The 20,802-nt window shown below is 41.1% G+C and overlaps 13 non-coding genes across 13 annotated transcripts; all 13 read left to right on the top strand.

Moving 5' to 3' along the window:
• The first annotated feature begins 1,209 nt into the window (after positions 1–1,209).
• Positions 1,210–1,295, top strand: TRNAY-GUA (transfer RNA tyrosine (anticodon GUA)). The gene is given in 2 exon segments: positions 1,210–1,246; positions 1,260–1,295. It is a non-coding gene; the product is annotated as a tRNA-Tyr (tRNA).
• A 1,851-nt stretch (positions 1,296–3,146) lies between these two features.
• Positions 3,147–3,232, top strand: TRNAY-GUA (transfer RNA tyrosine (anticodon GUA)). Its single transcript is given in 2 exon segments — positions 3,147–3,183; positions 3,197–3,232. It is a non-coding gene; the product is annotated as a tRNA-Tyr (tRNA).
• A 560-nt stretch (positions 3,233–3,792) lies between these two features.
• Positions 3,793–3,878, top strand: TRNAY-GUA (transfer RNA tyrosine (anticodon GUA)). The gene is given in 2 exon segments: positions 3,793–3,829; positions 3,843–3,878. It is a non-coding gene; the product is annotated as a tRNA-Tyr (tRNA).
• A 364-nt stretch (positions 3,879–4,242) lies between these two features.
• On the top strand, positions 4,243–4,328 carry TRNAY-GUA (transfer RNA tyrosine (anticodon GUA)). Its single transcript is given in 2 exon segments — positions 4,243–4,279; positions 4,293–4,328. It is a non-coding gene; the product is annotated as a tRNA-Tyr (tRNA).
• A 1,207-nt stretch (positions 4,329–5,535) lies between these two features.
• On the top strand, positions 5,536–5,621 carry TRNAY-GUA (transfer RNA tyrosine (anticodon GUA)). The gene is given in 2 exon segments: positions 5,536–5,572; positions 5,586–5,621. It is a non-coding gene; the product is annotated as a tRNA-Tyr (tRNA).
• Positions 5,622–5,985: 364 nt separating this feature from the next.
• Positions 5,986–6,071, top strand: TRNAY-GUA (transfer RNA tyrosine (anticodon GUA)). The gene is given in 2 exon segments: positions 5,986–6,022; positions 6,036–6,071. It is a non-coding gene; the product is annotated as a tRNA-Tyr (tRNA).
• Positions 6,072–11,138: 5,067 nt separating this feature from the next.
• TRNAY-GUA (transfer RNA tyrosine (anticodon GUA)) lies at positions 11,139–11,224 on the top strand. The gene is given in 2 exon segments: positions 11,139–11,175; positions 11,189–11,224. It is a non-coding gene; the product is annotated as a tRNA-Tyr (tRNA).
• Positions 11,225–13,719: 2,495 nt separating this feature from the next.
• On the top strand, positions 13,720–13,805 carry TRNAY-GUA (transfer RNA tyrosine (anticodon GUA)). The gene is given in 2 exon segments: positions 13,720–13,756; positions 13,770–13,805. It is a non-coding gene; the product is annotated as a tRNA-Tyr (tRNA).
• A 560-nt stretch (positions 13,806–14,365) lies between these two features.
• TRNAY-GUA (transfer RNA tyrosine (anticodon GUA)) lies at positions 14,366–14,451 on the top strand. Its single transcript is given in 2 exon segments — positions 14,366–14,402; positions 14,416–14,451. It is a non-coding gene; the product is annotated as a tRNA-Tyr (tRNA).
• Positions 14,452–14,815: 364 nt separating this feature from the next.
• On the top strand, positions 14,816–14,901 carry TRNAY-GUA (transfer RNA tyrosine (anticodon GUA)). Its single transcript is given in 2 exon segments — positions 14,816–14,852; positions 14,866–14,901. It is a non-coding gene; the product is annotated as a tRNA-Tyr (tRNA).
• A 2,498-nt stretch (positions 14,902–17,399) lies between these two features.
• Positions 17,400–17,485, top strand: TRNAY-GUA (transfer RNA tyrosine (anticodon GUA)). The gene is given in 2 exon segments: positions 17,400–17,436; positions 17,450–17,485. It is a non-coding gene; the product is annotated as a tRNA-Tyr (tRNA).
• Positions 17,486–18,691: 1,206 nt separating this feature from the next.
• Positions 18,692–18,777, top strand: TRNAY-GUA (transfer RNA tyrosine (anticodon GUA)). Its single transcript is given in 2 exon segments — positions 18,692–18,728; positions 18,742–18,777. It is a non-coding gene; the product is annotated as a tRNA-Tyr (tRNA).
• Positions 18,778–19,982: 1,205 nt separating this feature from the next.
• TRNAY-GUA (transfer RNA tyrosine (anticodon GUA)) lies at positions 19,983–20,068 on the top strand. The gene is given in 2 exon segments: positions 19,983–20,019; positions 20,033–20,068. It is a non-coding gene; the product is annotated as a tRNA-Tyr (tRNA).
• The last annotated feature ends 734 nt before the right edge of the window (positions 20,069–20,802 follow it).

Raw genomic sequence — 20,802 nt, 5'->3', positions numbered from 1 at the left:
TCCGGCTCGAAGGACTTTTGCCAAATGCACATTTTGGAAAGTAAAATACTTGGAAAGTAAAATAACAGACAATTTAGAATTATATTATATTTCATCACTGAAAATAGATGCCTTTTGCTTTGAGGCTGTGGCCACGTTATTTTTCTGTCCAACACGAATCTTCATTGGTTTCCTGTCAGGTGTTTTGGATCCCCATCTCTTGCTATGAACTGGCAAAACAGCAGAATCCCCTTGACAATCTTGATTTCTCAAGGGAAATGAGAGAACACTATACACCATCCAAGATATTAAAATATTGTCAAGGCCCAACACGGCTGAATACTCTGAGGAGATGGCCTGTGAGGCGCCGCCTTTCAACTTTTCCCCCTTAGTATGGTGGTCATTAACATGCGGGAGACTGCGGAGGGGGTCATTTTTTTAATTGGGAACTGATGTGCTTTTACTCAATTCGGGAACCTCACTTGCCAAATTTGTAGTATTTTGCACGAATTGCAAGAGATGTTTACAAGTCGACGGTTGAAGTGGAAGCTCGTATTGAGTTTGCTAGAGAATGATTTGCCAAGCCTTCGAAAGCTCAGTTGGTAGAGCGGAGGACTGTAGTGGTAAAACAGGCATCTTTAGGTCGCTGGTTCAAATCCGGCTCGAAGGACTTTTGCCAAATGCAAATTTTATTGAATACTTGGAAAGTAAAATACTTGGAAAATAAAATAACAGACAATTTATAATTATATTATATTTCATCACTGAAAATAGATGCCTTTTGCTTTGAGGCTGTGGCCACGTTATGTTTCTGTCCAACACCAATCTTCATTGGTTTCCTGTGAGGTGTTTCGGATCCCCATCTCTTGCTATGAACTGGCAAAACAGCAGAATCCCCTTGACAATCTTGATTTCTCAAGGGAAATGAGAGAACAGTATACACCATCCAAGATATTAAAATATTGTCAAGGCCCAACACGGCTGAATACTCTGAGGAGATGGCCTGTGAGGCGCCGCCTTTCAACTTTTCCCCCTTAGTATGGTGGTCAGTAACATGCGGGAGAATGCGGAGGGGGTCATTTTTTTAATTGGGAACTGATGTGCTTTTACTCAATTCGGGAACGTCACAAGCCAAATTTGTAGTATTTTGCACGAATTGCAAGAGATGTTTACAAGTCGACGGTTGAAGTGAAAGCTCGTATTGAGTTTGCTAGAGAACGATTTGCCAAGCCTTCGATAGCTCAGTTGGTAGAGCGGAGGACTGTAGTGGTAAAACAGGCATCCTTAGGTCGCTGGTTCAAATCCGGCTCGAAGGACTTTTGCCAAATGCACATTTTATTGAATACTTGGAAAGTAAAATACTTGGAAAGTAAAATAACAGACAATTTATAATTATATTATATTTCATCATTGAAAATAGATGCCTTTTGCTTTGAGGCTGTGGCCACGTTATTTTTCTGTCCGACACCAATCTTCGTTGGTTTCCTGTGAGGTATTTTGGATCCCCATCTCTTGCTATGAACTGACAAAACAGCAGAATCCCCTTGACAATCTTGATTTCTCAAGGGAAATGGGAGAACACTATACACCATCCAAGATATTAAAATATTGTCAAGGCCGAACACTGATGAATACTCTGAGGAGATGGCCTGTGAGGCGCCGCCTTTCAACTTTTCCTCCTTTGTATGGTGGTCAGTAACATGCGGGAGACTGCGGAGGGGGTCATTTTTTTAATTGTGAACTGATGTGCTTTTACTCAATTCGGGAACCTCACAAGCCAAATTTGTAGTATTTTGCACGAATTGCAAGAGATGTTTGAATGTCGAAGGTTGAAGTGGAAGCTCGTATTGAGCTTGCTAGAGACTGATTTGCCAAGCCTTCGATAGCTCAGTTGGTAGAGCGGAGGTCTGTAGTGGTAAAGCAGGCATCCTTAGGTTGCTGGTTCAAATCCGGCTCTTAGGACTCTTGCCAAATGCACATTTTATTGAATACTAGGAAAGTAAAATACTTGGAAAGTAAAATAACAGACAATTTATAATTATATTATATTTCATCACTGAAAATAGATGCCTTTTGCTTTGAGGCTGTGGCCACGTTATATTTCTGTCCAACACGAATCTTCATTGGTTTCCTGTCAGGTATTTTGGATCCCCATCTCTTGCTATGAACTGGCAAAACAGCAGAATCCCCTTGACAATCTTGATTTCTCAAGGGAAATGAGAGAACACTATACACCATCCAAGATATTAAAATATTGTCAAGGCCCAACGCGGCTGAATACTCTGAGGAGATGGCCTGTGAGGTGCCGCCTTTCAACTTTTCCCCCTTAGTATGGTGGTCAGTAACATGCGGGCGACTGCGGAGGGGGTCATTTTTTTAATTGGGAACTGATGTGCTTTTACTCAATTCGGGAACCTCACAAGCCAAATTTGTAGAATTTTGCACGAATTGCAAGAGATGTTTACAAGTCAACGGTTGAAGTGGAAGCTCGTATTGAGTTTGCTAGAGTTGATTTGCCAAGCCTTCGATAGCTCAGTTGGTAGAGCGGAGGTCTGTAGTGATAAAACAGGCATCCTTAGGTCGTTGGTTCAAATCCGGCTCTTAGGACTCTTGCCAAATGCACATTTTATTGAATACTTGGAAAGTAAAATACTTGGAAAGTAAAATAACAGACAATTTATAATTATATTATATTTCATCACTGAAAATAGATGCCTTTTGCTTTGAGGCTGTGGCCACGTTATATTTCTGTCCAACACGAATCTTCATTGGTTTCCTGTCAGGTATTTTGGATCGCCATCTCTTGCTATGAACTGGCAAAACAGCAGAATCCCCTTGACAATCTTGATTTCTCAAGGGAAATGAGAGAACACTATACACCATCCAAGATATTAAAATATTGACAAGGCCCAACACGGCTGAATACTCTGAGGAGATGGCCTGTGAGGCGCCGCCTTTCAACTTTTCCCCCTTAGTATAGTGGCCATTAACATGCGGGAGACTGCGGAGGGGGTCATTTTTTTAATTGGGAACTGATGTGCTTTTACTCAATTCGGGAACGTCACAAGCCAAATTTGTAGTATTTTGCACGAATTGCAAGAGATGTTTACAAGTCGACGGTTGAAGTGAAAGCTCGTATTGAGTTTGCTAGAGAACGATTTGCCAAGCCTTCGATAGCTCAGTTGGTAGAGCGGAGGACTGTAGTGGTAAAACAGGCATCCTTAGGTCGCTGGTTCAAATCCGGCTCGAAGGACTTTTGCCAAATGCACAATTTATTGAATACTTGGAAAGTAAAATACTTGGAAAGTAAAATAACAGACAATTTATAATTATATTATATTTCATCACTGAAAATAGATGCCTTTTGCTTTGAGGCTGTGGCCACGTTATTTTTCTGTCCGACACCAATCTTCGTTGGTTTCCTGTGAGGTATTTTGGATCCCCATCTCTTGCTATGAACTGACAAAACAGCAGAATCCCCTTGACAATCTTGATTTCTCAAGGGAAATGGGAGAACACTATACACCATCCAAGATATTAAAATATTGTCAAGGCCGAACACTGATGAATACTCTGAGGAGATGGCCTGTGAGGCGCCGCCTTTCAACTTTTCCTCCTTTGTATGGTGGTCAGTAACATGCGGGAGACTGCGGAGGGGGTCATTTTTTTAATTGTGAACTGATGTGCTTTTACTCAATTCGGGAACCTCACAAGCCAAATTTGTAGTATTTTGCACGAATTGCAAGAGATGTTTGAATGTCGAAGGTTGAAGTGGAAGCTCGTATTGAGCTTGCTAGAGACTGATTTGCCAAGCCTTCGATAGCTCAGTTGGTAGAGCGGAGGACTGTAGTGGTAAAACAGGCATCCTTAGGTCGCTGGTTCAATTCCGGCTCGAAGGACTTTTGCCAAATGCACATTTTATTGAATACTTGGAAAGTAAAATACTTGGAAAGTAAAATAACAGACAATTTATAATTATATTATATTTCATCACTGAAAATAGATGCCTTTTGCTTTGAGGCTGTGACCACGTTATTTTTCTGTCCAACACGAATCTTCATTGGTTTCCTGTGAGGTGTTTTGGATCCCCATCTCTTGCTATGAACTTGCAAAACAGCAGAATCCCCTTGACAATCTTGATTTCTCAAGAGAAATGAGAGAACACTATACACCATCCAAGATATTAAAATATTGTCAAATATTTACAAGTCGACGGTTGAAGTGGAAGCTCTTATTGAGTTTGCTAGAGAATGATTTGCCAAGCCTTCGATAGCTCAGTTGGTAGAGCGGAGGACTGTAGTGGTAAAACAGGCATCCTTAGGTCGCTGGTTCAAATCCGGCTCGAAGGACTTTTGCCAAATGCAAATTTTATTGAATACTTGGAAAGTAAAATACTTGGAAAGTAAAATAACAGACAATTTATAATTATATTATATTTCGTCACTGAAAATAGATGCCTTTTGCTTTGAGGCTGTGGCCACGTTATTTTTCTGTCCGACACCAATCTTCGTTGGTTTCCTGTGAGGTGTTTTGGATCCCCATCTCTTGCTATGAACTGACAAAACAGCAGAATCCCCTTGACAATCTTGATTTCTCAAGGGAAATGGGAGAACACCATACACCATCCAAGATATTAAAATATTGTCAAGGCCGAACACTGATGAATACTCTGAGGAGATGGCCTGTGAGGCGCCGACTTTCAACTTTTCCTCCTTAGTATGGTGGTCAGTAACATGCGGGAGACTGCGGAGGCGGTCATTTTTTTAATTGGGAATTGATGTGCTTTTACTCAATTCGGGAACCTCACAAGCCAAATTTGTAGTATTTTGCACGAATTGCAAGAGATGTTTGCATGTCGACGGTTGAAGTGGAAGCTCGAAGTGAGCTTGCTAGAGAACGGTTTGTCAAGCCTTCGATAGCTCAGTTGGTAGAGGAGAGGACTGTAGTGGTAAAACAGGCATCCTTAGGTCGCTGGTTCAAATCTGGCTCGAAGGACTTTTGCCAAATGCAAATTTTATTGAATACTTGGAAAGTAAAATACTTGGAAAATAACATAACAGACAATTTATAATTATATTATATTTCATCACTGAAAATAGATGCCTTTTGCTTTGAGGCTGTGGCCACATTATTTTTCTGTCCAACACCAATCTTCTTTGGTTTCCTGTGAGGTGTTTTTTGATCCCCATCTCTTGCTATGAACTGGCAAAACAGCATAATCCCCTTGACAATCTTGATTTCTCAAGGAAAATGAGAGAACACTATACACCATCCAAGATATTAAAATATTGTCAAGGCCCAACGCGGCTGAATACTCTAAGGAGATGGCCTGTGAGGTGCCGCCTTTCAACTTTTCCCCCTAAGTATGGTGGTCATTAACATGCGGGAGACTGCGGAGGGGGTCATTTTTTTAATTGGGAACTGATGTGCTTTTACTCAATTCGGGAACCTCACAAGCCAAATTTGTAGTATTTTGCACGAATTGCAAGAGATGTTTACAAGTCGACGGTTGAAGTGGAAGCTCGTATTGAGTTTGCTAGAGACTGATTTGCCAAGCCTTCGATAGCTCAGTTGGTAGAGCGGAGGACTGTAGTGGTAAAACAGGCATCCTTAGGTCGCTGGTTCAATTCCGGCTCGAAGGACTTTTGCCAAATGCACATTTTATTGAATACTTGGAAAGTAAAATACTTGGAAAGTAAAATAACAGACAATTTATAATTATATTATATTTCATCACTGAAAATAGATGCCTTTTGCTTTGAGGCTGTGACCACGTTATTTTTCTGTCCAACACGAATCTTCATTGGTTTCCTGTGAGGTGTTTTGGATCCCCATCTCTTGCTATGAACTTGCAAAACAGCAGAATCCCCTTGACAATCTTGATTTCTCAAGAGAAATGAGAGAACACTATACACCATCCAAGATATTAAAATATTGTCAAATATTTACAAGTCGGCGGTTGAAGTGGAAGCTCTTATTGAGTTTGCTAGAGAATGATTTGCCAAGCCTTCGATAGCTCAGTTGGTAGAGCGGAGGACTGTAGTGGTAAAACAGGCATCCTTAGGTCGCTGGTTCAAATCCGGCTCGAAGGACTTTTGCCAAATGCAAATTTTATTGAATACTTGGAAAGTAAAATACTTGGAAAGTAAAATAACAGACAATTTATAATTATATTATATTTCGTCACTGAAAATAGATGCCTTTTGCTTTGAGGCTGTGGCCACGTTATTTTTCTGTCCGACACCAATCTTCGTTGGTTTCCTGTGAGGTGTTTTGGATCCCCATCTCTTGCTATGAACTGACAAAACAGCAGAATCCCCTTGACAATCTTGATTTCTCAAGGGAAATGGGAGAACACCATACACCATCCAAGATATTAAAATATTGTCAAGGCCGAACACTGATGAATACTCTGAGGAGATGGCCTGTGAGGCGCCGACTTTCAACTTTTCCTCCTTAGTATGGTGGTCAGTAACATGCGGGCGACTGCGGAGGGGGTCATTTTTTTAATTGGGAACTGATGTGCTTTTACTCAATTCGGGAACCTCACAAGCCAAATTTGTAGTATTTTGCACGAATTGCAAGAGATGTTTACAAGTCGACGGTTGAAGTGGAAGCTCGTATTGAGTTTGCTAGAGTTGCTTTGCCAAGCCTTCGATAGCTCAGGTGGTAGAGCGGAGGACTGTAGTGGTAAAACAGGCATCCTTAGATTGCTGGTTCAAATCCAGCTCGAAGGACTCTTGCCAAATGCACATTTTATTGAATACTAGGAAAGTAAAATACTTGGAAAGTAAAATAACAGACAATTTATAATTATATTATATTTCATCACTGAAAATAGATGCCTTTTGCTTTGAGGCTGTGGCCACGTTATATTTCTGTCCAACACGAATCTTCATTGGTTTCCTGTCAGGTATTTTGGATCCCCATCTCTTGCTATGAACTGGCAAAACAGCAGAATCCCCTTGACAATCTTGATTTCTCAAGGGAAATGAGAGAACACTATACACCATCCAAGATATTAAAATATTGTCAAGGCCCAACGCGGCTGAATACTCTGAGGAGATGGCCTGTGAGGTGCCGCCTTTCAACTTTTCCCCCTTTGTATGGTGGTCAGTAACATGCGGGCGACTGCAGAGGGGGTCATTTTTTTAATTGGGAACTGATGTGCTTTTACTCAATTCGGGAACCTCACAAGCCAAATTTGTAGTATTTTGCACGAATTGCAAGAGATGTTTACAAGTCGACGGTTGAAGTGGAAGCTCGTATTGAGTTTGCTAGAGTTGATTTGCCAAGCCTTCGATAGCTCAGTTGGTAGAGCGGAGGTCTGTAGTGGTAAAACAGGCATCCTTAGGTCGTTGGTTCAAATCCGGCTCTTAGGACTCTTGCCAAATGCACATTTTATTGAATACTTGGAAAGTAAAATACTTGGAAAGTAAAATAACAGACAATTTATAATTATATTATATTTCATCACTGAAAATAGATGCCTTTTGCTTTGAGGCTGTGGCCACGTTATATTTCTGTCCAACACGAATCTTCATTGGTTTCCTGTCAGGTATTTTGGATCCCCATCTCTTGCTATGAACTGGCAAAACAGCAGAATCCCCTTGACAATCTTGATTTCTCAAGGGAAATGAGAGAACACTATACACCATCCAAGATATTAAAATATTGACAAGGCCCAACACGGCTGAATACTCTGAGGAGATGGCCTGTGAGGCGCCGCCTTTCAACTTTTCCCCCTTAGTATAGTGGTCATTAACATGCGGGAGACTGCGGAGGGGGTCATTTTTTTAATTGTGAACTGATGTGCTTTTACTCAATTCGGGAACCTCACAAGCCAAATTTTTAGTATTTTGCACGAATTGCAAGAGATGTTTGAATGTCGAAGGTTGAAGTGGAAGCTCGTATTGAGCTTGCTAGAGACTGATTTTCCAAGCCTTCGATAGCTCAGTTGGTAGAGCGGAGGACTGTAGTGGTAAAACAGGCATCCTTAGGTCGCTGGTTCAAATGCGGCTCAAAGGACTTTTGCCAAATGCACATTTTATTGAATACTTGGAAAGTAAAATACTTGGAAAGTAAAATAACAGACAATTTATAATTATATTATATTTCATCACTGAAAATAGATGCCTTTTGCTTTGAGGCTGTGACCACGTTATTTTTCTGTCCAACACGAATCTTCATTGGTTTCCTGTCAGGTATTTTGGATCCCCATCTCTTGCTATGAACTTGCAAAACAGCAGAATCCCCTTGACAATCTTGATTTCTCAAGAGAAATGAGAGAACACTATACACCATCCAAGATATTAAAATATTGTCAAGGCCCAATGCGGCTGAATACTCTGAGGAGATGGCCTGTGAGGTGCCGCCTTTCAACTTTTACCCCTTAGTATGGTGGTCAGTAACATGCGGGCGACTGCGGAGGGGGTCATTTTTTTAATTGGGAACTGATGTGCTTTTACTCAATTCGGGAACCTCACAAGCCAAATTTGTAGTATTTTGCACGAATTGCAAGAGATGTTTACAAGTCGACGGTTGAAGTGGAAGCTCGTATTGAGTTTGCTAGAGTTGATTTGCCAAGCCTTCGATAGCTCAGTTGGTAGAGCGGAGGTCTGTAGTGGTAAAACAGGCATCCTTAGGTCGTTGGTTCAAATCCGGCTCTTAGGACTCTTGCCAAATGCAAATTTTATTGAATACTTGGAAAGTAAAATACTTGGAAAGTAAAATAACAGACAATTTATAATTATATTATATTTCATCACTGAAAATAGATGCCTTTTGCTTTGAGGCTGTGGCCACGTTATTTTTCTGTCCGACACCAATCCTCGTTGGTTTCCTGTGAGGTGTTTTGGATCCCCATCTCTTGCTATGAACTGACAAAACAGCAGAATCCCCTTGACAATCTTGATTTCTCAAGGGAAATGGGAGAACACCATACACCATCCAAGATATTAAAATATTGTCAAGGCCGAACACTGATGAATACTCTGAGGAGATGGCCTGTGAGGCACCGCCTTTCAACTTTTCCTCCTTAGTATGGTGGTCAGTAACATGCGGGAGACTGCGGAGGCGGTCATTTTTTTAATTGGGAACTGATGTGCTTTTACTCAATTCGGGAACCTCACAAGCCAAATTTGTAGTATTTTGCACGAATTGCAAGATATGTTTGCATGTCGACGGTTGAAGTGGAAGCTCGAATTGAGCTTGCTAGAGAGTGGTTTGCCAAGCCTTCGATAGCTCAGTTGGTAGAGGAGAGGACTGTAGTGGTAAAACAGGCATCCTTAGGTCGCTGGTTCAAATCCAGATTGAAGGACTTTTGCCAAATGCAAATTTTATTGAATACTTGGAAAGTAAAATGCTTGGAAAATAAAATAACAGACAATTTATAATTATATTATATTTCATCACTGAAAATAGATGCCTTTTGCTTTGAGGCTGTGGCCACGTTATGTTTCTGTCCGACACCAATCTTCTTTGGTTTCCTGTGAGGTGTTTTGGATCCCCATCTCTTGCTATGAACTGACAAAACAGCAGAATCCCCTTGACAATCTTGATTTCTCAAGGGAAATGGGAGAACACTATACACCATCCAAGACATTAAAATATTGTCAAGGCCCAACACGGCTGAATACTCTGAGGAGATGGCCTGTGAGGCGCGCCTTTCAACTTTTCCCCCTTAGTATGGTGGTCATTAACATGCGGGAGACTGCGGAGGGGGTCATTTTTTTAATTGGGAACTGATGTGCTTTTACTCAATTCGGGAACCTCACAAGCCAAATTTGTAGTATTTTGCACGAATTGCAAGAGATGTTTACAAGTCGACGGTTGAAGTGGAAGCTCGTATTGAGTTTGCTAGAGAATGATTTGCCAAGCCTTCGAAAGCTCAGTTGGTAGAGCGGAGGACTGTAGTGGTAAAACAGGCATCCTTAGGTCACTGGTTCAAATCCGGCTCGAAGGACTTTTGCCAAATGCACATTTTGGAAAGTAAAATACTTGGAAAGTAAAATAACAGACAATTTAGAATTATATTATATTTCATCACTGAAAATAGATGCCTTTTGCTTTGAGGCTGTGGCCACGTTATTTTTCTGTCCAACACGAATCTTCATTGGTTTCCTGTCAGGTGTTTTGGATCCCCATCTCTTGCTATGAACTGGCAAAACAGCAGAATCCCCTTGACAATCTTGATTTCTCAAGGGAAATGAGAGAACACTATACACCATCCAAGATATTAAAATATTGTCAAGGCCCAACACGGCTGAATACTCTGAGGAGATGGCCTGTGAGGCGCCGCCTTTCAACTTTTCCCCCTTAGTATGGTGGTCATTAACATGCGGGAGACTGCGGAGGGGGTCATTTTTTTAATTGGGAACTGATGTGCTTTTACTCAATTCGGGAACCTCACTTGCCAAATTTGTAGTATTTTGCACGAATTGCAAGAGATGTTTACAAGTCGACGGTTGAAGTGGAAGCTCGTATTGAGTTTGCTAGAGAATGATTTGCCAAGCCTTCGAAAGCTCAGTTGGTAGAGCGGAGGACTGTAGTGGTAAAACAGGCATCCTTAGGTCGCTGGTTCAAATCCGGCTCGAAGGACTTTTGCCAAATGCAAATTTTATTGAATACTTGGAAAGTAAAATACTTGGAAAATAAAATAACAGACAATTTATAATTATATTATATTTCATCACTGAAAATAGATGCCTTTTGCTTTGAGGCTGTGGCCACGTTATGTTTCTGTCCAACACCAATCTTCATTGGTTTCCTGTGAGGTGTTTCGGATCCCCATCTCTTGCTATGAACTGGCAAAACAGCAGAATCCCCTTGACAATCTTGATTTCTCAAGGGAAATGAGAGAACAGTATACACCATCCAAGATATTAAAATATTGTCAAGGCCCAACACGGCTGAATACTCTGAGGAGATGGCCTGTGAGGCGCCGCCTTTCAACTTTTCCCCCTTAGTATGGTGGTCAGTAACATGCGGGAGAATGCGGAGGGGGTCATTTTTTTAATTGGGAACTGATGTGCTTTTACTCAATTCGGGAACGTCACAAGCCAAATTTGTAGTATTTTGCACGAATTGCAAGAGATGTTTACAAGTCGACGGTTGAAGTGAAAGCTCGTATTGAGTTTGCTAGAGAACGATTTGCCAAGCCTTCGATAGCTCAGTTGGTAGAGCGGAGGACTGTAGTGGTAAAACAGGCATCCTTAGGTCGCTGGTTCAAATCCGGCTCGAAGGACTTTTGCCAAATGCACATTTTATTGAATACTTGGAAAGTAAAATACTTGGAAAGTAAAATAACAGACAATTTATAATTATATTATATTTCATCATTGAAAATAGATGCCTTTTGCTTTGAGGCTGTGGCCACGTTATTTTTCTGTCCAACACCAATCTTCGTTGGTTTCCTGTGAGGTATTTTGGATCCCCATCTCTTGCTATGAACTGACAAAACAGCAGAATCCCCTTGACAATCTTGATTTCTCAAGGGAAATGGGAGAACACTATACACCATCCAAGATATTAAAATATTGTCAAGGCCGAACACTGATGAATACTCTGAGGAGATGGCCTGTGAGGCGCCGCCTTTCAACTTTTCCTCCTTTGTATGGTGGTCAGTAACATGCGGGAGACTGCGGAGGGGGTCATTTTTTTAATTGTGAACTGATGTGCTTTTACTCAATTCGGGAACCTCACAAGCCAAATTTGTAGTATTTTGCACGAATTGCAAGAGATGTTTGAATGTCGAAGGTTGAAGTGGAAGCTCGTATTGAGCTTGCTAGAGACTGATTTGCCAAGCCTTCGATAGCTCAGTTGGTAGAGCGGAGAACTGTAGTGGTAAAACAGGCATCCTTAGGTCGCTGGTTCAAATCCGGCTCGAAGGACTTTTGCCAAATGCACATTTTATTGAATACTTGGAAAGTAAAATACTTGGAAAGTAAAATAACAGACAATTTATAATTATATTATATTTCATCACTGAAAATAGATGCCTTTTGCTTTGAGGCTGTGACCACGTTATTTTTCTGTCCAACACGAATCTTCATTGGTTTCCTGTGAGGTGTTTTGGATCCCCATCTCTTGCTATGAACTTGCAAAACAGCAGAATCCCCTTGACAATCTTGATTTCTCAAGAGAAATGAGAGAACACTATACACCATCCAAGATATTAAAATATTGTCAAGGCCCAACGCGGCTGAATACTCTGAGGAGATGGCCTGTGAGGTGCCGCCTTTCAACTTTTCCCCCTTAGTATGGTGGTCAGTAACATGCGGGCGACTGCGGAGGGGGTCATTTTTTAATTGGGAACTGATGTGCTTTTACTCAATTCGGGAACCTCACAAGCCAAATTTGTGGTATTTTGCACGAATTGCAAGAGATGTTTACAAGTCAACGGTTGAAGTGGAAGCTCGTATTGAGTTTGCTAGAGTTGATTTGCCAAGCCTTCGATAGCTCAGTTGGTAGAGCGGAGGTCTGTAGTGGTAAAGCAGGCATCCTTAGGTTGCTGGTTCAAATCCGGCTCTTAGGACTCTTGCCAAATGCACATTTTATTGAATACTAGGAAAGTAAAATACTTGGAAAGTAAAATAACAGACAATTTATAATTATATTATATTTCATCACTGAAAATAGATGCCTTTTGCTTTGAGGCTGTGGCCACGTTATATTTCTGTCCAACACGAATCTTCATTGGTTTCCTGTCAGGTATTTTGGATCCCCATCTCTTGCTATGAACTGGCAAAACAGCAGAATCCCCTTGACAATCTTGATTTCTCAAGGGAAATGAGAGAACACTATACACCATCCAAGATATTAAAATATTGTCAAGGCCCAACGCGGCTGAATACTCTGAGGAGATGGCCTGTGAGGTGCCGCCTTTCAACTTTTCCCCCTTAGTATGGTGGTCAGTAACATGCGGGCGACTGCGGAGGGGGTCATTTTTTTAATTGGGAACTGATGTGCTTTTACTCAATTCGGGAACCTCACAAGCCAAATTTGTAGTATTTTGCACGAATTGCAAGAGATGTTTACAAGTCAACGGTTGAAGTGGAAGCTCGTATTGAGTTTGCTAGAGTTGATTTGCCAAGCCTTCGATAGCTCAGTTGGTAGAGCGGAGGTCTGTAGTGATAAAACAGGCATCCTTAGGTCGTTGGTTCAAATCCGGCTCTTAGGACTCTTGCCAAATGCACATTTTATTGAATACTTGGAAAGTAAAATACTTGGAAAGTAAAATAACAGACAATTTATAATTATATTATATTTCATCACTGAAAATAGATGCCTTTTGCTTTGAGGCTGTGGCCACGTTATATTTCTGTCCAACACGAATCTTCATTGGTTTCCTGTCAGGTATTTTGGATCGCCATCTCTTGCTATGAACTGGCAAAACAGCAGAATCCCCTTGACAATCTTGATTTCTCAAGGGAAATGAGAGAACACTATACACCATCCAAGATATTAAAATATTGACAAGGCCCAACACGGCTGAATACTCTGAGGAGATGGCCTGTGAGGCGCCGCCTTTCAACTTTTCCCCCTTAGTATAGTGGCCATTAACATGCGGGAGACTGCGGAGGGGGTCATTTTTTTAATTGGGAACTGATGTGCTTTTACTCAATTCGGGAACGTCACAAGCCAAATTTGTAGTATTTTGCACGAATTGCAAGAGATGTTTACAAGTCGACGGTTGAAGTGAAAGCTCGTATTGAGTTTGCTAGAGAACGATTTGCCAAGCCTTCGATAGCTCAGTTGGTAGAGCGGAGGACTGTAGTGGTAAAACAGGCATCCTTAGGTCGCTGGTTCAAATCCGGCTCGAAGGACTTTTGCCAAATGCACAATTTATTGAATACTTGGAAAGTAAAATACTTGGAAAGTAAAATAACAGACAATTTATAATTATATTATATTTCATCACTGAAAATAGATGCCTTTTGCTTTGAGGCTGTGGCCACGTTATTTTTCTGTCCGACACCAATCTTCGTTGGTTTCCTGTGAGGTATTTTGGATCCCCATCTCTTGCTATGAACTGACAAAACAGCAGAATCCCCTTGACAATCTTGATTTCTCAAGGGAAATGGGAGAACACTATACACCATCCAAGATATTAAAATATTGTCAAGGCCGAACACTGATGAATACTCTGAGGAGATGGCCTGTGAGGCGCCGCCTTTCAACTTTTCCTCCTTTGTATGGTGGTCAGTAACATGCGGGAGACTGCGGAGGGGGTCATTTTTTTAATTGTGAACTGATGTGCTTTTACTCAATTCGGGAACCTCACAAGCCAAATTTGTAGTATTTTGCACGAATTGCAAGAGATGTTTGAATGTCGAAGGTTGAAGTGGAAGCTCGTATTGAGCTTGCTAGAGACTGATTTGCCAAGCCTTCGATAGCTCAGTTGGTAGAGCGGAGGACTGTAGTGGTAAAACAGGCATCCTTAGGTCGCTGGTTCAATTCCGGCTCGAAGGACTTTTGCCAAATGCACATTTTATTGAATACTTGGAAAGTAAAATACTTGGAAAGTAAAATAACAGACAATTTATAATTATATTATATTTCATCACTGAAAATAGATGCCTTTTGCTTTGAGGCTGTGACCACGTTATTTTTCTGTCCAACACGAATCTTCATTGGTTTCCTGTGAGGTGTTTTGGATCCCCATCTCTTGCTATGAACTTGCAAAACAGCAGAATCCCCTTGACAATCTTGATTTCTCAAGAGAAATGAGAGAACACTATACACCATCCAAGATATTAAAATATTGTCAAATATTTACAAGTCGACGGTTGAAGTGGAAGCTCTTATTGAGTTTGCTAGAGAATGATTTGCCAAGCCTTCGATAGCTCAGTTGGTAGAGCGGAGGACTGTAGTGGTAAAACAGGCATCCTTAGGTCGCTGGTTCAAATCCGGCTCGAAGGACTTTTGCCAAATGCAAATTTTATTGAATACTTGGAAAGTAAAATACTTGGAAAGTAAAATAACAGACAATTTATAATTATATTATATTTCGTCACTGAAAATAGATGCCTTTTGCTTTGAGGCTGTGGCCACGTTATTTTTCTGTCCGACACCAATCTTCGTTGGTTTCCTGTGAGGTGTTTTGGATCCCCATCTCTTGCTATGAACTGACAAAACAGCAGAATCCCCTTGACAATCTTGATTTCTCAAGGGAAATGGGAGAACACCATACACCATCCAAGATATTAAAATATTGTCAAGGCCGAACACTGATGAATACTCTGAGGAGATGGCCTGTGAGGCGCCGACTTTCAACTTTTCCTCCTTAGTATGGTGGTCAGTAACATGCGGGAGACTGCGGAGGCGGTCATTTTTTTAATTGGGAATTGATGTGCTTTTACTCAATTCGGGAACCTCACAAGCCAAATTTGTAGTATTTTGCACGAATTGCAAGAGATGTTTGCATGTCGACGGTTGAAGTGGAAGCTCGAAGTGAGCTTGCTAGAGAACGGTTTGTCAAGCCTTCGATAGCTCAGTTGGTAGAGGAGAGGACTGTAGTGGTAAAACAGGCATCCTTAGGTCGCTGGTTCAAATCTGGCTCGAAGGACTTTTGCCAAATGCAAATTTTATTGAATACTTGGAAAGTAAAATACTTGGAAAATAACATAACAGACAATTTATAATTATATTATATTTCATCACTGAAAATAGATGCCTTTTGCTTTGAGGCTGTGGCCACATTATTTTTCTGTCCTACACCAATCTTCTTTGGTTTCCTGTGAGGTGTTTTTTGATCCCCATCTCTTGCTATGAACTGGCAAAACAGCATAATCCCCTTGACAATCTTGATTTCTCAAGGAAAATGAGAGAACACTATACACCATCCAAGATATTAAAATATTGTCAAGGCCCAACGCGGCTGAATACTCTAAGGAGATGGCCTGTGAGGCGCCGCCTTTCAACTTTTCCCCCTAAGTATGGTGGTCATTAACATGCGGGAGACTGCGGAGGGGGTCATTTTTTTAATTGGGAACTGATGTGCTTTTAATCAATTCGGGAACCTCACAAGCCAAATTTGTAGTATTTTGCACGAATTGCAAGAGATGTTTACAAGTCGACGGTTGAAGTGGAAACTCGTATTGAGTTTGCTAGAGTTGATTTGCCAAGCCTTTGATAGCTCAGTTGGTAGAGCGGAGGACTGTAGTGGTAAAACAGGCATCCTTAGGTAGCTCGTTCAAATCCGGCTCAAAGGACTTTTGCCAAATGCACATTTTATTGAATACTTGGAAAGTAAAATACTTGGAAAGTAAAATAACAGACAATTTATAATTATATTATATTTCATCACTGAAAATAGATGCCTTTTGCTTTGAGGCTGTGGCCACGTTATTTTTCTGTCCAACACGAATCTTCATTGGTTTCCTGTCAGGTGTTTTGGGTCCCCATCTCTTGCTATGAACTGGCAAAACAGCAGAATCCCCTTGACAATCTTGATTTCTCAAGGGAAATGAGAGAACACTATACACCATCCAAGATATTAAAATATTGTCAAGGCCCAACACGGCTGAATACTCTGAGGAGATGGCCTGTGAGGCGCCGCCTTTCAACTTTTCCCCCTTAGTATGGTGGTCATTAACATGCGGGAGACTGCGGAGGGGGTCATTTTTTTAATTGGGAACTGATGTGCTTTTACTCAATTCGGGAACCTCACAAGCCAAATTTGTAGTATTTTGCACGAATTGCAAGAGATGTTTACAAGTCGACGGTTGAAGTGGAAGCTCGTATTGAGTTTGCTAGAGAATGATTTGCCAAGCCTTCGAAAGCTCAGTTGGTAGAGCGGAGGACTGTAGTGGTAAAACAGGCATCCTTAGGTTGCTGGTTCAAATCTGGCTCGAAGGACTTTTGCCAAATGCAAATTTTATTGAATACTTGGAAAGTAAAATACTTGGAAAATAAAATAACAGACAATTTATAATTATATTATATTTCATCACTGAAAATAGATGCCTTTTGCTTTGAGGCTGTGGCCACGTTATGTTTCTGTCCAACACCAATCTTCATTGGTTTCCTGTGAGGTGTTTCGGATCCCCATCTCTTGCTATGAACTGGCAAAACAGCAGAATCCCCTTGACAATCTTGATTTCTCAAGGGAAATGGGAGAACACTATACACCATCCAAGATATTAAAATATTGTCAAGGCCGAACACTGATGAATACTCTGAGGAGATGGCCTGTGAGGCGCCGCCTTTCAACTTTTCCTCCTTTGTATGGTGGTCAGTAACATGCGGGAGACTGCGGAGGGGGTCATTTTTTTAATTGTGAACTGATGTGCTTTTACTCAATTCGGGAACCTCACAAGCCAAATTTGTAGTATTTTGCACGAATTGCAAGAGATGTTTGAATGTCGACGGTTGAAGTGGAAGCTCGTATTGAGCTTGCTAGAGACTGATTGGCTAAGCCTTCGATAGCTCAGTTGGTAGAGCGGAGGACTGTAGTGGTAAAACAGGCATCCTTCGGTCGCTGGTTCAAATCCGGCTCGAAGGACTTTTGCCAAATGCAAATTTTATTGAATACTTGGAAAGTAAAATACTTGGAAAATAAAATAACAGACAATTTATAATTATATTATATTTCATCACTGAAAATAGATGCCTTTTGCTTTGAGGCTGTGGTCACGTTATGTTTCTGTCCAACACCAATCTTCATTGGTTTCCTGTGAGGTGTTTCGGATCCCCATCTCTTGCTATGAACTGGCAAAACAGCAGAATCCCCTTGACAATCTTGATTTCTCAAGGGAAATGGGAGAACACTATACACCATCCAAGATATTAAAATATTGTCAAGGACGAACACTGATGAATACTCTGAGGAGATGGCCTGTGAGGCGCCGCCTTTCAACTTTTCCTCCTTTGTATGGTGGTCAGTAACATGCGGGAGACTGCGGAGGGGGTCATTTTTTTAATTGTGAACTGATGTGCTTTTACTCAATTCGGGAACCTCACAAGCCAAATTTGTAGTATTTTGCACGAATTGCAAGAGATGTTTGAATGTCGACGGTTGAAGTGGAAGCTCGTATTGAGCTTGCTTGAGACTGATTTGCCAAGCCTTCGATAGCTCAGTTGGTAGAGCGGAGGATTGTAGTGGTAAAACAGGCATCCTTAGGTCGCGGGTTCAAATCCGGCTCGAAGGACTTTTGCCAAATGCAAATTTTATTGAATACTTGGAAAGTAAAATACTTGGAAAATAACATAACAGACAATTTATAATTATATTATATTTCATCACTGAAAATAGATGCCTTTTGCATTGAGGCTGTGGCCACATTATTTTTCTGTCCAACACCAATCTTCTTTGGTTTCCTGTGAGGTGTTTTGGATCCCCATCTCTTGCTATGAACTGGCAAAACAGCAGAATCCCCTTGACAATCTTGATTTCTCAAGGGAAATGAGAGAACACTATACACCATCCAAGATATTAAAATATTGTGAAGGCATAACACGGCTGAATACTCTGAGGAGATGGCCTGTGAGGTGCCGCCTTTCAACTTTTCCCCCTTAGTATGGTGGTCAGTAACATGCGGGAGACTGCGGAGAGGGTCATTTTTTTAATTGGGAACTGATGTGCTTTTACTCAATTCGGGAACCTCACAAGCCAAATTTGTAGTATTTTGCACGAATTGCAAGAGATGTTTACAAGTCGACGGTTGAAATGGAAGCTCGTATTGAGTTTGCTAGACAATGATTTGCCAAGCCTTCGATAGCTCAGTTGGTAGAGCGGAGGACTGTAGTGGTACAACAAGCATCCTTAGGTCGCTGGTTCAAATCCGGCTCGAAGGACTTTTGCCAAATGCACATTTTATTGAATACTTGGAAAGTAAAATACTTGGAAAGTAAAATAACAGACAATTTATAATTATATTATATTTCATCACTGAAAATAGATGCCTTTTGCTTTGAGGCTGTGACCATGTTATTTTTCTGTCCGACACCAATCTTCGTTGGTTTCCTGTGAGGTATTTTGGATCCCCATCTCTTGCTATGAACTGACAAAACAGCAGAATCCCCTTGACAATCTTGATTTCTCAAGGGAAATGGGAGAACACTATACACCATCCAAGATATTAAAATATTGTCAAGGCCGAACACTGATAAAAACTCTGAGGAGATGGCCTGTGAGGCGCCGCCTTTCAACTTTTCCTCCTTAGTATGGTGGTCAGTAACATGCGGGAGACTGCGGAGGGGGTCATTTTTTTAATTGTGAACTGATGTGCTTTTACTCAATTCGGGAACCTCACAAGCCAAATTTGTAGTATTTTGCACGAATTGCAAGAGATGTTTGAATGTCGACGGTTGAAGTGGAAGCTCGTATTGAGCTTGCTAGAGACTGATTTGCCAAGCCTTCGATAGCTCAGTTGGTACAGCGGAGGACTGTAGTGGTAAAACAGGCATCCTTAGGTCGCTGGTTAAAATCCGGCTCGAAGGACTTTTGCCAAATGCACATTTTATTGAATACTTGGAAAGTAAAATACTTGGAAAGTAAAATAACAGACAATTTATAATTATATTATATTTCATCACTGAAAATAGATGCCTTTTGCTTTGAGGCTGTGACCATGTTATTTTTCTGTCCAACACGAATCTTCATTGGTTTCCTATGAGGTGTTTTGGATCCCCATCTCTTGCTATGAACTGGCAAAACAGCAGAATCCCCTTGACAATCTTGATTTCTCAAGGGAAATGAGAGAACACTATACACCATCCAAGATATTAAAATATTGTCAAGGCCCAACGCGGCTGAATACTCTGAGGAGATGGCCTGTGAGGTGCCGCCTTTCAACTTTTCCCCCTTAGTATGGTGGTCAGTAACATGCGGGAGACTGCGGAGGGGGTCATTTTTTTAATTGGGAACTGATGTGCTTTTACTCAATTCGGGAACCTCACAAGCCAAATTTGTAGTATTTTGCACGAATTGCAAGAGATGTTTGAATGTCGACGGTTGAAGTTGAAGCTCGTATTGAGTTTGCTAGAGTTGATTTGCCAAGCCTTTGATAGCTCAGTTGGTAGAGCGGAGGACTGTAGTGGTAAAATAGGCATCCTTAGGTCGCTGGTTCAAATCCGGCTCAAAGGACTTTTGCCAAATGCACATTTTATTGAATACTTGGAAAGTAAAATACTTGGAAAGTAAAATAACAGACAATTTATAATTATATTATATTTCATCACTGAAAATAGATGCCTTTTGCTTTGAGGCTGTGGCCACGTTATTTTTCTGTCCAACACGAATCTTCATTGGTTTCCTGTCAGGTGTTTTGGGTCCCCATCTCTTGCTATGAACTGGCAAAACAGCAGAATCCCCTTGACAATCTTGATTTCTCAAGGGAAATGAGAGAACACTATACACCATCCAAGATATTAAAATATTGTCAAGGCCCAACACGGCTGAATACTCTGAGGAGATGGCCTGTGAGGCGCCGCCTTTCAACTTTTCCCCCTTAGTATGGTGGTCATTAACATGCGGGAGACTGCGGAGGGGGTCATTTTTTTAATTGGGAACTGATGTGCTTTTACTCAATTCGGGAACCTCACAAGCCAAATTTGTAGTATTTTGCACGAATTGCAAGAGATGTTTACAAGTCGACGGTTGAAGTGGAAGCTCGTATTGAGTTTGCTAGAGAATGATTTGCCAAGCCTTCGAAAGCTCAGTTGGTAGAGCGGAGGACTGTAGTGGTAAAACAGGCATCCTTAGGTCGCTGGTTCAAATCTGGCTCGAAGGACTTTTGCCAAATGCAAATTTTATTGAATACTTGGAAAGTAAAATACTTGGAAAATAAAATAACAGACAATTTATAATTATATTATATT

The sequence above is a fragment of the Ambystoma mexicanum genome, chromosome 1p (assembly GCF_040938575.1).
Source record: "Ambystoma mexicanum isolate Mex_15411 chromosome 1p, UKY_AmexF1_1, whole genome shotgun sequence".
Classification (NCBI taxonomy): Eukaryota; Metazoa; Chordata; class Amphibia; order Caudata; family Ambystomatidae; genus Ambystoma; species Ambystoma mexicanum.
Note: the sequence above shows the minus strand (reverse complement) of the source record. Positions and strands in the feature narration are given on the sequence as shown.